Source organism: Colobus angolensis, unplaced genomic scaffold (assembly GCF_000951035.1).
Source record: "Colobus angolensis palliatus isolate OR3802 unplaced genomic scaffold, Cang.pa_1.0 Scaffold278, whole genome shotgun sequence".
Lineage (NCBI taxonomy): Eukaryota > Metazoa > Chordata > Mammalia > Primates > Cercopithecidae > Colobus > Colobus angolensis.
In genome coordinates, this window is record NW_012116021.1 from 7,240 (window position 1) to 21,777 (window position 14,538).

Sequence of the window (14,538 nt, forward strand, 5' to 3'; positions counted from 1 at the left end):
TTTTTTTTTTTTTTTAAGGACATCTAAGACTGTTGAATATTAAACTCATTCTTAAGATAAAATATGTTCTTTAACATATATACAGTACTTTGTTATATATGGTATAATGGTACCCTATATATGTTATATACGGTATAATTGTAATTATTGCTCTGTGCCTGTATGAAAAATACATATAATCAAAGTAAATTGTGGGCGCATGCCTGTAATCCCAGCTACTCGGAGGTTGAGGCAAGAGAATAGCTTGAACCCAGGAGGCGGAGGTTGCGGATATTCGTACATAACACAGCTGAACACTCTCAGGCAAGCAAATAATCAGCACAAATAATGAAGTGATGTCTGATTTGGAAATTACAATGATCCGGCCAGACGCAGTGGCTCATGCCTGTAATCTCAGCACTTTGGGAGGCCGAGGCAGGTGGATCACGAGGTCAGGAGTTCAAGACCAGCCTGCCCAACATGGCAAAACCCGTCTCTACTAAAAATACAAAAAAATCAGCTGGGCGTAGTGGCAGGTGCCTGTAATCCCAGCTACTTGGGAGGCTGACGCAGGAGAATCACTTGAACCCGAGAGGCAGGATTTCACCATGTTGGCCAGGCTAGTCTCAAACTCCTGACCTCAGGTGATCCACCCACCTCAGCCTCCTAAAGTGCTGGGATTACAGGCGTGAGCCACTGCGTCCAGCCGGATTATTGTAATTTCCAAAATCAGACATCACTTCATTATTTGTGCTGATTATTTGCCTGCCTTATAGTGTTTAGCTGTGTTATGTACAAATATCTTCATCCTCCACCTCCTGGGTTCAAGCGATTCTCCTGCCTCAACCTCCTAATTAGCTGGCATAACAGGCATGTGCCCACCGTTTACTTTGATTATATGTGTTTTTCATATAGGCACAGAGCTGTGGATAATAAAAATCAATGTCCAAATCAATAAAAAACAATTCTTTCAAAAAAGCACTGTGTCATAGTTTAATTAGCAGAATTTTTTCTTCCTTAATAGTCCATAAAATAACGGTATCTTAATATAGTTGGCATCTTAGAGTCAGTGAAATATTGTAATGACCAATTGTAATATTGTAATAGGTTGGGTGCCGTGGCTCACACCTGTAATCCCTACACTTTGGGAGGCTGAGGTGGGCAGATTGCCTGAGGTCAGGAGTTAGAGACTAGCCTGGCCAACATGGTAAAACCCCTTCTCTACTAAGAATACAAAAATTAGCTGGGTGTGGTGGCAGGCACTTGTACTCAGGAAAGTTGCTTGAACCCAGGAGGTGGAGGTTGCAGTGAGCCAAGATCGCGCCACTGCACTCCAGCCTGGGCGACAGAGCGAGACTCCATCTCAAAAAAAAAAAAAAAAAAAATCTGCAGTGAAGAGATTGTGTTTTATGCTTCTTTGCATCTGGATCTAGCACACTGCTATGTCTTTAGTTAATAAATACTTACTGGTCTGAGTTATTTCCATGGGCAGATAGCCCAACCCAGAATTTCAGTAGTAGAGTTCCTGGAAAACAACGTCTTCATATAGTTGACCAACTGGGCTATATTACTTTCCATGTTCTTCTTCATAAAATCTCATAATCATCACCTTCTCTCTTCTTCATTCCCTCTTCTACCATAATCGATCATTACAATATTTCACTGACTCTAAGATGCCAGCTATATTAAGATACTGTTACTTTATGGACTGTTAAGGAAGAAAAAATTCTGCTAATTAAACTATGACACAGTGCTTTTATTGAAAGAACTGTTTTTTACTGATTTAGACATTGATTTTTATTATCCACAGCTCTGTGCCTATATGAAAAACACATATAATCAAATTACTGTAGGTACCTATAAAAGTTCACATTTAAAGCCTGACTCTTCTGAGTCACTTTTTAACTGAGTTGTCCATGTCTTTGTTTTTCCCTGTGTCATCACTAACATTCTCATTAGCCATAAGGCATTTCCAGAGTGTTCCACTATTTTCCCCAGGATTTAATTGAAACCTCTGTTATCAGTTCTGTTTTGAAGGTGGTGGTTTCTTGATGATACCAGAAGGTGTCAACAGAAGGTTGTACATCTCTCAGTGACAAAGATGTAATGCTGCCTCATCTACTTTAGGTGTCTTCTTTCTTAGGTCATGTAAAGCACTTGGTTGTACTTGCAAGAAACTGTGGAATTGTGGGCATGTGCCCTCAGAGACAAATACTGCTTGGGTTTTTTTTTGTTTTGCTTTGTTTTTCTTTTTTTTGGAGATAAGATCTTATTCTGTCGCCCAGGCTGGGTGCAGTGGTTGAACACGGCTCACTGCAGCCTAGACCTCCTGGGCTCAAGTGATCCTCCTTACCCCAGCTTTCTGAGTAGCTGGAACTACAGGCATGTACCACCATGCGTGGCTAGCTTTTTCATTTTTTTGAAAAGACACGGCCTCACTGTTACCCAGGCTGGTCTCATACTCTTGGGCTGAAGCAATCCGCCCTGTCTCAGCCTCCCAAAGTATTGGGATTACAGGCATGAGCTACCGTGCTCAGCCAGATAGTGCTTTTCTTTTTTTTTTTTTTTGAGACGGAGTCTTGCTCTGCCGCCCAGGCTGGAGTGCAGTGGCCGGATCTCAGCTCACTGCAAGCTCCGCCTCCCGGGTTCACGCCATTCTCCTGCCTCAGCCTCCCAAGTAGCTGGGACTACAGGCCCCCGCCACGTCGTCCGGCTAGTTTTTTGTATTTTTAGTAGAGACGGGGTTTCACCATGTTAGCCAGGATGGTCTCGATCTCCTGACCTCGTGATCCGCCCGTCTCGGCCTCCCAAAGTGCTGGGATTACAGGCTTGAGCCACCGCGCCTGATAGTGCTTTTCTTAATGCCAAATGTGTTCCTTGCTACTCTGTTTCAGAACTTTTCTGCATTCACAATCACTTTTTTAATGCTAATCACAGTATAGTCTTTTTGAAGACATGTCATGGCAGTTAGACTCAATACATGAGGTACAAACAGTGCAGCGACTTTGTTGACATGCTGACAGTACTAATAGCTGTGACTAAGTTCTCACAAGCGTGAGCAGTAACAACCGCAAGGCAGCTGCCATTTAGGCATCAGCAGTTCTAAGACACAACTTGACCTCAGGAATGCTAAATTGTGAAAAGGTGTGTATCTTGGAATTGATGAAATATGGTATTTTCTGGTTTGTTATTTCTAGGCTATTAGTGTAGTTTCTTAACTGTCCTCGTTACCTCCAGCTGTGAATGTGATGTACATTTTAATCTTTCAAAAACTAGTAAAACTACAGCAGCTGCCCAGATAAAGTATACATTTTATCAAGGGTCTACATTTCTTCCTGCCTCTCCCACTTTATCTTCCATTAAACACCCTTCATAAACCTTCTGTTCTGTCCACAGTCTGTTGCTTTTCCTCTAAACATGGGAATGATGTGAAAATCACAGGTGGGAAAGGATTCGAAATCTACCCTTTGCTCAGCTCAGATCCATAGGAATGATTACTCCCTCACTACCCAGAGCCAGTGCATCAGTCAGTCCTCCAGAGCCAGCCTCCAAAACTCACCCAAACCTTGCTTCACTGTGTCTCCACTACTGCACTCCAGTTCACTCCAGGAGCGAGTGAGGACTCGCTCCTGCAATGGCTTCCACCAGGCTCCTGGATTCTACTGTTTCCTTTACAGTCAATTTCTTATACAGCAGCCAGGGTGACCTTTAAATGACAGGCTTGTCTAGCTGCAAGACTGATACGCAATCTCTATGCAGAGGACTCAGCTGGCTGCTTATTGCCTCACCCCACGTGGGGAAGAGTGGAGGAAGAAAAGTTTGTGCTGGAGGAAGTAACAATTTGGTTATGCCATCTAGGGTGGGGCGTACAAGTCTGGAGTGCAGAGAAGAGGCTGGAGCTGGAAATAGAAATGCAGCCTTCTCAGTAAAGACAGGGCATGCCAGTCTCAGCTAGATGAGTATTGGCCATGGGAATAGTGGGCAAGAGCAGGTCTGCTCCACTCTGCGCACATGGCACAAGTCCCACCCTCAGCCTCCTCCTGCCCTGGCTCTTGCCCTTGCTCTGCCCTGGCCTGTGCCGCTGGAATTGGATGGTGGGTTCCTGCCCTCTGCGCCCGTCTGCTGCTTCTGAGGTGCTAACTTTGCCTTTTACAAAATTGGCCTGTGTTCCCAGTACCCTGCAGTTAGTTGGCACTTAGCAGACATGTGCTGAATGCGTGAATGAGCATGAATTCAGTGGGTTTTCTATGGGTGATAATTTAAATTCCTAATTTTATGCCTCTGCACAGAATCTTTATCTTCTGATCCTGAGGTTTTGCTTCAAATTGATGGTGTTACTGAAGACAAACTGGAAAAATATGGTGCGGAAGTGATTTCAGTATTACAGAAATACTCTGAGTGGACATCGCCAGGTTAGTATACAGCCATGTGTATTCTCTAAAAGCCTGTTTAATGTGAAGTGACGCATCTCACTGAATTAGAATGATGCAGTTTCCGGGTTGTGTGAATGCTTCCTACACCTTGTCACACTGACATCCAAGTCAGCCCCCAGTGGTGTGCCAGTCACCTCTGAGAGGACACTAGTGCTTTTGCCCCCTGCGGGTGCCACTTCTGAACTTACTCATAGGATCCAAAAGGGGACCTTTGGGCCCAGGGGTTGCTAGTTCCTGTAATGCAAGTGCTCGAGGAATCAGAGCCCTGGGTGCCAGTGCCAGATCTGCCACCGTGTCATGCAGTGTGATCTTTGGCAGGCCACCAATAGCCTCTTTGTGAATCAGGTTCCTCCACCAAGGAAGGAACATGTTATCTGACAAACATGTCTAAAGATAAAATTTAAGACTAGTGTTTAAATGTTTTGGAGAAATGAGCATGAAACTAGAATGTTACTATTGTTAGTCATTGACAGAACCTGCCTGAGTGCGTCATTATCAGACGTTCCCAGAGTCACGTTAGGCCTGTCCTGTGGCACCTCTAATCATGAGCTTCATCATCATTATAGCTTTAGAAATCATTGACCGGGGGGAATGAGAACAACGAAGTATTTTGTTGCAGGCGATATTGAGAGCACAGAAGTCTTCCGCCCTCCGATAACATCACCATGTAACAGGACACAACAGACAAGCCCAGTTCAGTGTTCTTCCTGCTTCCACGCGGGCAGTGTGGGGTCTTCCCGAGGCTAATGGAAATGATGAGCAGGACGAGATGGTTCAATGGTTCAAGTTCTTTCTTTCCCCAGTCACCTTTTTTTTTTTTTTTTTTTTTTTTTTTACAGAGTCTCACTCTGTCTGGAGTCTCACTCCAGGCTGGAGTTCAGTGGTACAATCTGCCTCCCAGGTTCAAGCAATTATCCCACCTCAGCCTCCCCAGTAACTGAGACTGCAGGCACGCACCACCATACCTGACTAATTTTTGTATATTTTGGTAGAGATGGGGTTTCACTATGTTGACCAGACTGGTCTCAAACTTGTGACATCAAGTGATCCACCCACCTCAGCCTCCTAAAGTGCTGGGGTTACAGGCATGAGCCACCACACTTGGTCAGGTTCTTATAAATTCTTCTATATGGTAATTCGTCCATTAAAAACCTTGTTCCTAATACCTTTTGACAGTGAGCCGGGTTTGGAGCCATGGTGGAGTCCTGGGCCCTCCATGTTGCTCCTGTAGGGTGGCCTGTAGGACAAACCAGACCAGCCAGGAAATGGAGACTGGGTCTCCGTGCGACCTATCTATCGGGAGGTTTCATGCTTTTTGGGTGCCTTGGGATGCAAATACTTATGGAAATTACCATCTTCTTTGCAAATGTGTGCTTTCATGCAGTCCCACCTCCCGCATAATATGTGACATGTTCAACCACTGTGCAAAGACAAGTTTTTTTGTCTGTGAAGAGTAAAATAGGGTCTAGAATTTTCTGATACTCATTTACTAAGAAACTATTGTTCAAAGATGAGATTCAGAACCGTTTGTTTCCCTTATATTGAGCTAATTTTTCAGCACATTTAAAATAAGTAAAATTGCCTGCCATCTTTATAGCACTTGATTTTTTTTTTTTTTTTTTTTTGAGGCGGAGTCTCGCTCTGTTGCCCGGACTGGAGTGCAGTGGCCGGATCTCAGCTCACTGCAAGCTCCGCCTCCTGGGTTTACGCCATTCTCCTGCCTCAGCCTCCCGAGTAGCTGGGACTACAGGCACCCGCCACCTCGCCCGGCTAGTTTTTGTATTTTTAGTAGAGACGGGGTTTCCCCGTGTTAGCCAGGATGGTCTCAATCTCCTGACCTCGTGATCCGCCCGTCTCGGCCTCCCAAAGTGCTGGGATTACAGGCTTGAGCCACCGCGCCCGGCCTAGCACTTGATATTTTTTGAATTGCCTATGAGAACTAACTGCCCGATCAACAACAGGAATACAGGCCATATGCGACAGTATGAGCTAAACCTCATGTCTCTAGTTAACTTCAAAATTCAAAAATAATTTATCACAAATTTTTTAAGTGAATTCTGATTCTCTTTTGTTAAAAATGAACTGCCATTGAACACTTTGGGGCTTTGTGAAGTAAAAAAAGGTTTGGTTCTTGCTGAACTGTTGAATCCATATGGCAGGGAGGAAGCCAGGTTATCTGCTAAAACAGGCCCCTGCAGTGTGTCTCTTCATATAGACTAAAAACACGTGGACCAGTGCGACATCACCTGTAAACATCTGCATTTTCCATTTGTAGCTGAAGACAGTTCCCCAGGGATGAGCCTGTCCGGCAGCAGAGGCCCCGGAAGAAGTACCGCTGAGGAGCTCGACGAGGAAGTATCTGTATCTTCCCACTACTTTACAAGTAAAACCAGAAACGAAAGGAAGAGGAAAAAGATGCCAGCCTCCCAAAGGTCTAAGAGGAGAAAAACTGCTTCCAGTGGTTCCAAGGCAAAGGGGTAGGTTTTGTGACATCTTTTGCAATATAGGGAACAAGAGAAAAAAGGACAAAAATGTAACAGCTCTGCCTTGCTTTGAAGTATTTATTAAAATAAGCCATTATTAAATATTGCCTCTCCAGTTAATAGAGTGACAATTAAGGTTTGATCCAAAGCAAAAATATTTGCTTCAAGAAACAACAAAAAATATTTGCTTCAGATGTTTAAAACATCTACTGACTAATAGTTATGACTAAAGTTTTCTTTCTTTCTTTTTGTTTTTTTATTCGGGGGCAAAGTCCGGCTCTGTTGCCCAGGCTAGAGTGCAGTGGCGCAATCTCGGCTCGCTGCAACCTCTGCCTCCTGTACTCAAGTGATCCTCCCACCTCAGCCTCCTGAGTAGCTGGGACTCCAGGTGTATACCATACCATCACTCCTGGCTAATTTTTGTATTTTTTGTACAGATGGGGTTTCCCCGTGTTGCCCAGGTGGGTCTCAAACTCCTGAGCTCAAGTGATCAGCCCACTTTGGTCTCGCCAAAGTGCTGCATTACAGACGTGAGCCCCGCACTCGGCCTGACTAATGTTTCTTGTTTGCAGAGATGTCTTCCATGTTGATCTTCCCTTAGATATTTGTTTGCTTGTTTGGAATGATGGCTCTTCTTAAGAGACTTTTCCACCTAAAATACTATAAATCATACACTAGCTGAATAAATAACAAAGGGTTTTGTGTCCTCGTGACTTTTACAATTCTGTCAGTACTTGCTCTGCTGCTTTTATTGCTGCAGAATCCCATGGATCTCCACCTTGAGGCGCGTGCACACTCCCTGCGTTTCATTAACCCCTGGGAGAATCGACCTCCCAGCCTTTGCAGGGGTAGCAAGAAGAAGCCACAACAGAGAAACCAAAAGTTCAGTCAAGCCAGGCCTCTTTAGGGTTGCATAAATGGCTTCTGTCTTCCCCTTCCCACGTTTGCCTGGGCCACTCATCTGGGACATGTCTGTTCTGGGTGCTTTCTGCACACCAGGGGAACAACAAAGATAGCACGGTCTGATCTGTGTGATGATCTTGGCAGTGTCCTTCTTTCTAAATAATTGCATTGTTTCCGACAGCCCTTTTTTGGTTCTCTGCCAGGGCACCCTCTGCCTTCTGGCTAGTAGGTAAGGCCTGGCAGGAGGGAGACCATTCCATCAGTCTTGAGAACGTGACCCCAAAGTAACTGTATATTGTAACAGAATTGCTTGCAGAAAAAAGAAACCAAAAAAAAGTCCAGTCAACTTTGCAAGCTGTTGTGTTTTCTTTTGCAGTTTTTCTACCTCTTGTCCTTCTGGGTAATAAAAAACAAAAATTGAGTGGGGGAAGAGAAAGGAAGGCAGACATTACCAAATTGTCATTTTCTTGTTAAGTCCATAAACAAACATCTTGTATGTGCTAATTCTCCTGCCAGAGTACTGAAATTAAAGGCATTAGAAAACGTTAGTTTAATTTTGTGGCTTTGAGTGCACAAGTGATCAGTAAATGTTCTTAAGTGAAGACGTTTTCTTATTTCCATCATTTATTCCTCCGCTTTGGGAAATACTCATTTCCTCCGTAACTGACACAGAGCCAGAGACCTTAAAAGGCATCTGGCTCAACACCCTGGGTTTTCGAAGAGGAAGCTGAGGCCTGGCCTGGGGAGGGCTTATCGGAGGCCAACCCTGCCTAGTATCAATTTCAAAGATAGAAGCGGACACTGGCCTGCCCACACCTGCCTGGAGCATGTCCACTTCTGCATGTTGCCTGTGGAGACTCCTAAAAAACACACATGGTCTCCCATCTCATTTTTATGTATTAGAATAAAGCAAACCATATTCCAGTGTTCACTGCTATTGGCTCCCTCATTTAATTTTCACAACTTTTGTTTGTAAGAGTGAAGCACTTTGCAGCATCACCTGGAACCTAAACTGATAAGAAGCAGTAAAGCTCCCAGTCATGCAAAAGCCAGTACCAATTTCCATGCTTGTTTTCAGTGAGCCTGGGTGTTTAAGATGGGATTATTTGTTGTTGTTGTTATTGTTGTTACGGAGTTTCGCTCTTGTCACCCAGGCTGGAGTGCAGTGGCACTATCTCAGCTCACTGCAACCTCTGCCTCCCGGGTTCAAGCTATTCTCCTGCCTCAGCCTCCCAAGTAGCTGGGATTACAGGTGCATGCTGGGCTAATTTTTATTTTTATTTTTATTTTTTTTTTGAGACAGAGTCTCACTCTGTTGCCCAGGCTGGAGTGCAGTGGCCGGATCTCAGCTCACTGCAAGCTCCGCCTCCCGGGTTTACGCCATTCTCCTGCATCAGCCTCCTGAGTAGCTGGGACTACAGGCGCCCGCCACCTTGCCCGGCTAGCTATTTTTTTTTGTATTTTTTAGTAGAGACAGGGTTTCACCGTGTTAGCCAGGATGGTCTCGATCTCCTGACGTCGTGATCTGCCCGTCTCGGTCTCCCAAAGTGCTGGGATTACAGGCTTGAGCCACCGCACCCGGCCTAATTTTTATATTTTTAGATGGGGTTGCACCATGTTGGCCAGGCTGGTCTCAAACTCCTGACCTCAGGTGATCCACCCACCTCAGCCTCCCAAAGTGCTGGGATGACAGGCATGAGCCACTGTGTCCGGCCAAGATGGGATTCTTTTTTAAGCCCTACCAGCTAAAGCCAGTGCACTGTGTGACTTTGTGTTACCCTTGGAGCAGCCTCTTTATGTTCCACTCTCCTTTCCACCAACCCAGTCTGCTCCCTGGATTGAGAGTCCCTGTGCAGTGAAAGAATAAATGTGGCTCTCTGCCAGCAACCTCACCTCCCCACCCTACCCTCAGAGTTTTACATCTTCAGAACAACATACAATGAACCAGTTGTGTTCTGGGCTCTCTGAGTGGGAGTAAATAGATGGCCCAGGTGAAATGGAGGCTGCTGTTGGCAGATTCATTCTGTAAATCAACATAAACAGCAGGTTTTCGCTCCGGGCTTAATTTCTCAGCAGGAAATCAGCATAGGGAAACTTCAGGCTGCATCTCTGCCGGTTTAGCAGATCTCTGCCAGTTCTGCAGGAAAATTGCCCTGGAGCCAGAGTTGAAGTCGTGGAGCTCCCCCAGAATGTCATTACCCACAGGCTGTGGCCCTATACCCTCAGTTCAGACGGGAGGCTACTTGCATGCCCTGGTGCCATGGAATTAATGTTGGGCCTGACATCAGCCTGGTTAAAAGCAGCAGGAAAGGCTTCTGTGGGTAATGCTGCCCACCAGTCATCACTGTAAACATGCCGGCCTCATGGTTTTGTTTTTTATTTCATTTAGGGGTGGGAAGGGAGCTGTTATCTTAAGGTCTGCAAGGAAAGTGAGATGCTGGAAGGACTTTGTAATCGGCTGTGGTGGCTTCTTCCTTGGCTTTAGAAGGCAGCGCGACTGGGAGGGAGAGCGGGCAGATCTCCGGGTGTAGGCAGGTGAGCCAGGGAGCTGCAGGATGCTGCCCTGACAGAGACAGGCCACACCCTTGGATAAGGCAGCTCAGCCGTCCCCAGGAAGCTGCATCTGCAGCCTTCCTGGGGCTTCCTGGGGCTGGCCAGGAAGACGCCCAGCTCCACGCCACACGTGCTCACCCCACAGCTGCCTTGCTCTGGACTGTACAAATCCAATCATTCCGGGGTGCCTGTCAGCTGGGAGCTGAGGCCTTACAGCAAGGTGTTTCACTTCCTTTATTTGGTCGGAATGGATGAGGGCATGTGAACCTCAACTCCTCTTGTTGTAGGGCTCCGGTTGTAGGCTGCCAAAGATGTGGGTGGAGAGAGGGGCAGTGGGTTGGTCACAAGTCAGAAAATTAAGAAACAGTCCTTCACATTTCAGAAGGACAAATCCAGGACAAATTTATATGAAGGGCAGCAGTCCTTTATTCCTTAAGTAGTAAAGGAAACTTACCTTACCTAGGGGGTTCGTAGGCAGAAAACGCACAAGGACACATTAGGCCCAGGAAACTCGTATTGTAGCTCTGTGCAGGTTGAGAGGAAGAAGGTCATTCACTTTTGGTTTCATTTAACATTTTGATTTTTTCTTTGTCACATTTCAGGGGGTCTGCCACATGTAGAAAGATACCTTCCAAAATGAAATCCTCCAGCATCATTGGATCCAGTTCAGCCTCACATACTTCTCAAGTGACATCAGGAGCCAATAGAAAATTGGGGATTATGGCTCCACCGAAGCCTATAAATAGGCCATTTCTTAAGCCTTCGTATGCATTCTCATAACAACCGAATCTCAGTGTACATAGACCCTCCTTCTTGTTTGTCAGCATCTGACCATCTGTGACTATAAAGCTGTTATTCTTCTTATACCATTTGAAATTTTTACTCGTCTCTATTAATATTTAAATAAATGCTGGGGGTGATAGTTCTTCTTTTTAAAATAAACATTTTCTTTTGAATAAGCATGTTTTGCTGCTGCTGCAAGTGTTGTGGCCGTTGTTTCTCAGAACGTCTGAGGCAGCAGCTGAATCATCTCAGTGCAAGAGATTCTGAGCATAACACGAAACCCAGAAGCCAAAGGAAGAGCCACATGTGGGCCCTTGTGAAACTAAAGCTTTTTGTATGAGACAACACAAACAAAATTAAAAGACAAATGATGGGGAAAAGAGGAGAAAATATATTACAAAGGATTAGTATCCATCATATACCAAATACCTGTGAACCAGTCAGAAACATCCCAGTGGGCAGGTGAACCAAGGATGTGAACAGGCTAGTCTCAGAAGAAGAAATTCACATGCTCATGGCTGGGCGCTGTGGCTCACGCCTGTGATCCCAGCACTTTGGGAGGCCGAGGCAGATGGATCATGAGGTCAGGTTCGAGACCAGCCTGACCAACATGGTGAAACCCCGTCTCTATTAAAAATACAAAAATTAGCCAGGCGTGGTGTACAGGCACGACTGTGGTCCCAGCTACTCGGGAGGCTGAGGCAGGAGAATCGCTCGAACCCGGGAGGCGGAGATTGCAGTGAGCCGAGATCATGCCGTTGCACTCCAGCCTGGGCGACAGAGTGAGACTCCGTCTCAAAAAAAAAAAAAAAAAAAAGGAAAGAAATACACATGCTCTGCAAATACGTGAAAATGGTCAATCTCCATGAATAAAAATATGATAAAACCACGTGAGTTCATTCTTTTGCCTACAAATTTACACTGGATAACATCCCAGTATTTGGGGTCAGTGAGAAAGGTTGGCAGGTTGTTTGGATGGTGTGTGTGGCAGTTCCTCTCGTCCTTTGGTATTGTGGTGGCCTTGCTTTTCAGGATGCTCCATGATGGGCTGATTGGCCCCCGCATCCTAGGTAGGATTTTGGCCTCTCTTGCCTGAACTCCAGTGGCCCCGTTTTTGCAGACATGCGTTTCTCAGCTCTAGGTTACCTTTGTCTGGGTCCCACGCAGCGAGGAAGTGGCATAAGTCGTGAAACGCACACCTCGGCCTGCCCCTTGTGTGGTATTACCTGTGACCTCACTCAGGAGGGTATAGCTGGGAAGACCCTGCCTGGGCCAAAGCCAAAGGTGTGAAGAAGGGGTTGACTGGAAGCCATGTGGCCTCCGCCTGGCGACTCAGTCCTGAGAGGGACCCTGCACCCACCCTGAGGACCCACCCTTGTGGTAGCACACTGACTTCCTGCCTCCTGGGCTGTCTGTGAGCCCCAACTGCCGCCTGTGGGCTTTTGGCTCCGCATTTAATGGGGTTGACTAGCCAGGCGACTTGACTGAGGGCTGAGCACCATTAGCACGGATGCCTTCCGGATCTGACATTTTCAGAGGCCATCCTTCTGGCCAGAAGAACCTTCTCTGGGGATGAGGAATGGAAAGGAGACAAAGTAGCCAGAAGTTGAGGCACCTGGGTTAATGTCCACAGCATGAGGCCACCTTGGAGAGTTGCTGATCCAGCCAGCGCATCTGGCAGGAGGCATGTCCGTTCCACCTGCTGCAGCAGCTCTGGCCTTGTTGGTGGGGATGGACCCCAGCACAGACAGGTCACTGCTGGGCTCTGACCTCATCCACTCGTTCCTTCTGGAGATGGAGCTTATCCCTCAGGGTCGCAGGCTGCACCTCCAGGGGCTCCCAGGGCTGTGGGGGAACAGATGAAAATAACATGTGCGGGGCCTGAAGCTGGAGAGCAGAGGCCATGTGGGGCCCACACTACCTACAGCCCTTCCCCATGTCCTGGGAAGATGAGAGGGTGGCTCGCCCCTGCCTCCCAGCAAGGAACCTGAGGCTTAGAGACCTCTGATTTGCCTAAGCTCAAATGACCACAAGTGGCAGAGCCAGACCCCACACCCAACTCTTGAAAACATTCTGGGTTGGAACAGGGTCTTCTCAGTTTCTCAGGACCTGGGAGCAGGCACAGAAAACGTAAGCAGCCTCCTTCCTCCAGCTCATCTTCCAGCCCTCCCAGACCCCCAGGGAAGGCTCTGCATTTGCCCAGCACAACCCCAGGAGGGCAGAAGCAGGCAAACTTTCTCCGAACCGATGCCAAGGCCTTGAAGCCAAAGACAGGTCCACGGTGACAGCAAAGCTTCTCTGGGCTGGGCCCTGCTGGTGCCCCTCCATGGGCACAAATTGCCACCACCTGGGATAGGAGAGGGCACAAGTCCACCAGGGAGTGCCAGCCTGGGACCCATCACCGGCCCATCCTCCCCTAGGTACGGGAAGGCCTGACTCTCCCACACTCACTTGTCACCCTTCTGGAGGGCACAGGCAGGATTGGAATCTGGCTCTGCAGCTGCACTTACGCTCTGCTGAGGCCCTCACACTGCAGAACGCTGGCAGGCAGGCCCTTGCTCACCTCCAGGGACACAGAACCAACCACTCTCAGAGGAAAAGAACAAGCACGGAGAGCCCCCACCCCACCGGCACTGTGCCAAGGGCTGTTTCGGAAACTCAGGTAATTCACTTCTTCCATCCCTCCCGCAGCCCTGGGAGGCAGGCACATGATGTTGGCCTTTTTTATGCAGAAACCAGAATTCAGAGAGGTTATGTAACTTGCCCAAATCCACGCAGCTAGTAAGTGGTAGTAAGTAGGGTAATACACATCTCGATTTGCCCTGAAGAGTCCCAGTTTACATCCGTTGTCCTGGTGTGATAATTAACACAGCTCACTTTCATTCTCAGAAGTGCTCCAGTTCAGACAAGTTCAGTGGCATCAAGAATCCAAGCTCTTTCCCTGAACTATCCAACCTCCTCTCCCAACCCCACTTTCCAGCCAGAGCCTCAGGGGCCACCTGCTGTCACCTGTTCGAAACTCCTGGCCTCTGCTGCAGGCTCCAGGGACAGAGGCTGCAGAATTATCAGCCAGCATCGCTGAGCTGCGGCTTTTCTCCAGAAGAGGAAGCGGAGGCTGTGGTCCAGGCCCTCTCGTTCTTCTTGAGAAACTGCTGTGTCTCCCACTCCTGCAGCTGCCTGGAACTGCTCTGAGGTCCCGAGGCCCACCCTGTCCTTTGGAGGCTCCCAGAGTCCCAGCCCGGCTCTTTCTCTGGCTCAGAGCTGCTGCCTGGGTGGGGAGCAGCAGGCAGCAGCTGTCAACCTCCCCCAGCCTGGGACCCCCTACTGCAGAGGCCTCTGGGCAGAGACAATGGCTGATGGGTCTTCTGTGGCAGCTGGAGTGAAATCCCCAGTGGCTCCAGCAG

General features: G+C 47.4%; 1 long non-coding RNA gene across 1 annotated transcript; it reads left to right on the forward strand.

Moving 5' to 3' along the window:
- The first annotated feature begins 4,265 nt into the window (after window positions 1–4,265).
- LOC105516180 lies at window positions 4,266–11,310 on the forward strand. The gene is made up of 3 exons (XR_001002442.1): window positions 4,266–4,391; window positions 6,688–6,889; window positions 10,954–11,310. It is a non-coding gene; the product is annotated as an uncharacterized LOC105516180 (long non-coding RNA).
- Window positions 11,311–14,538: the final 3,228 nt, after the last annotated feature.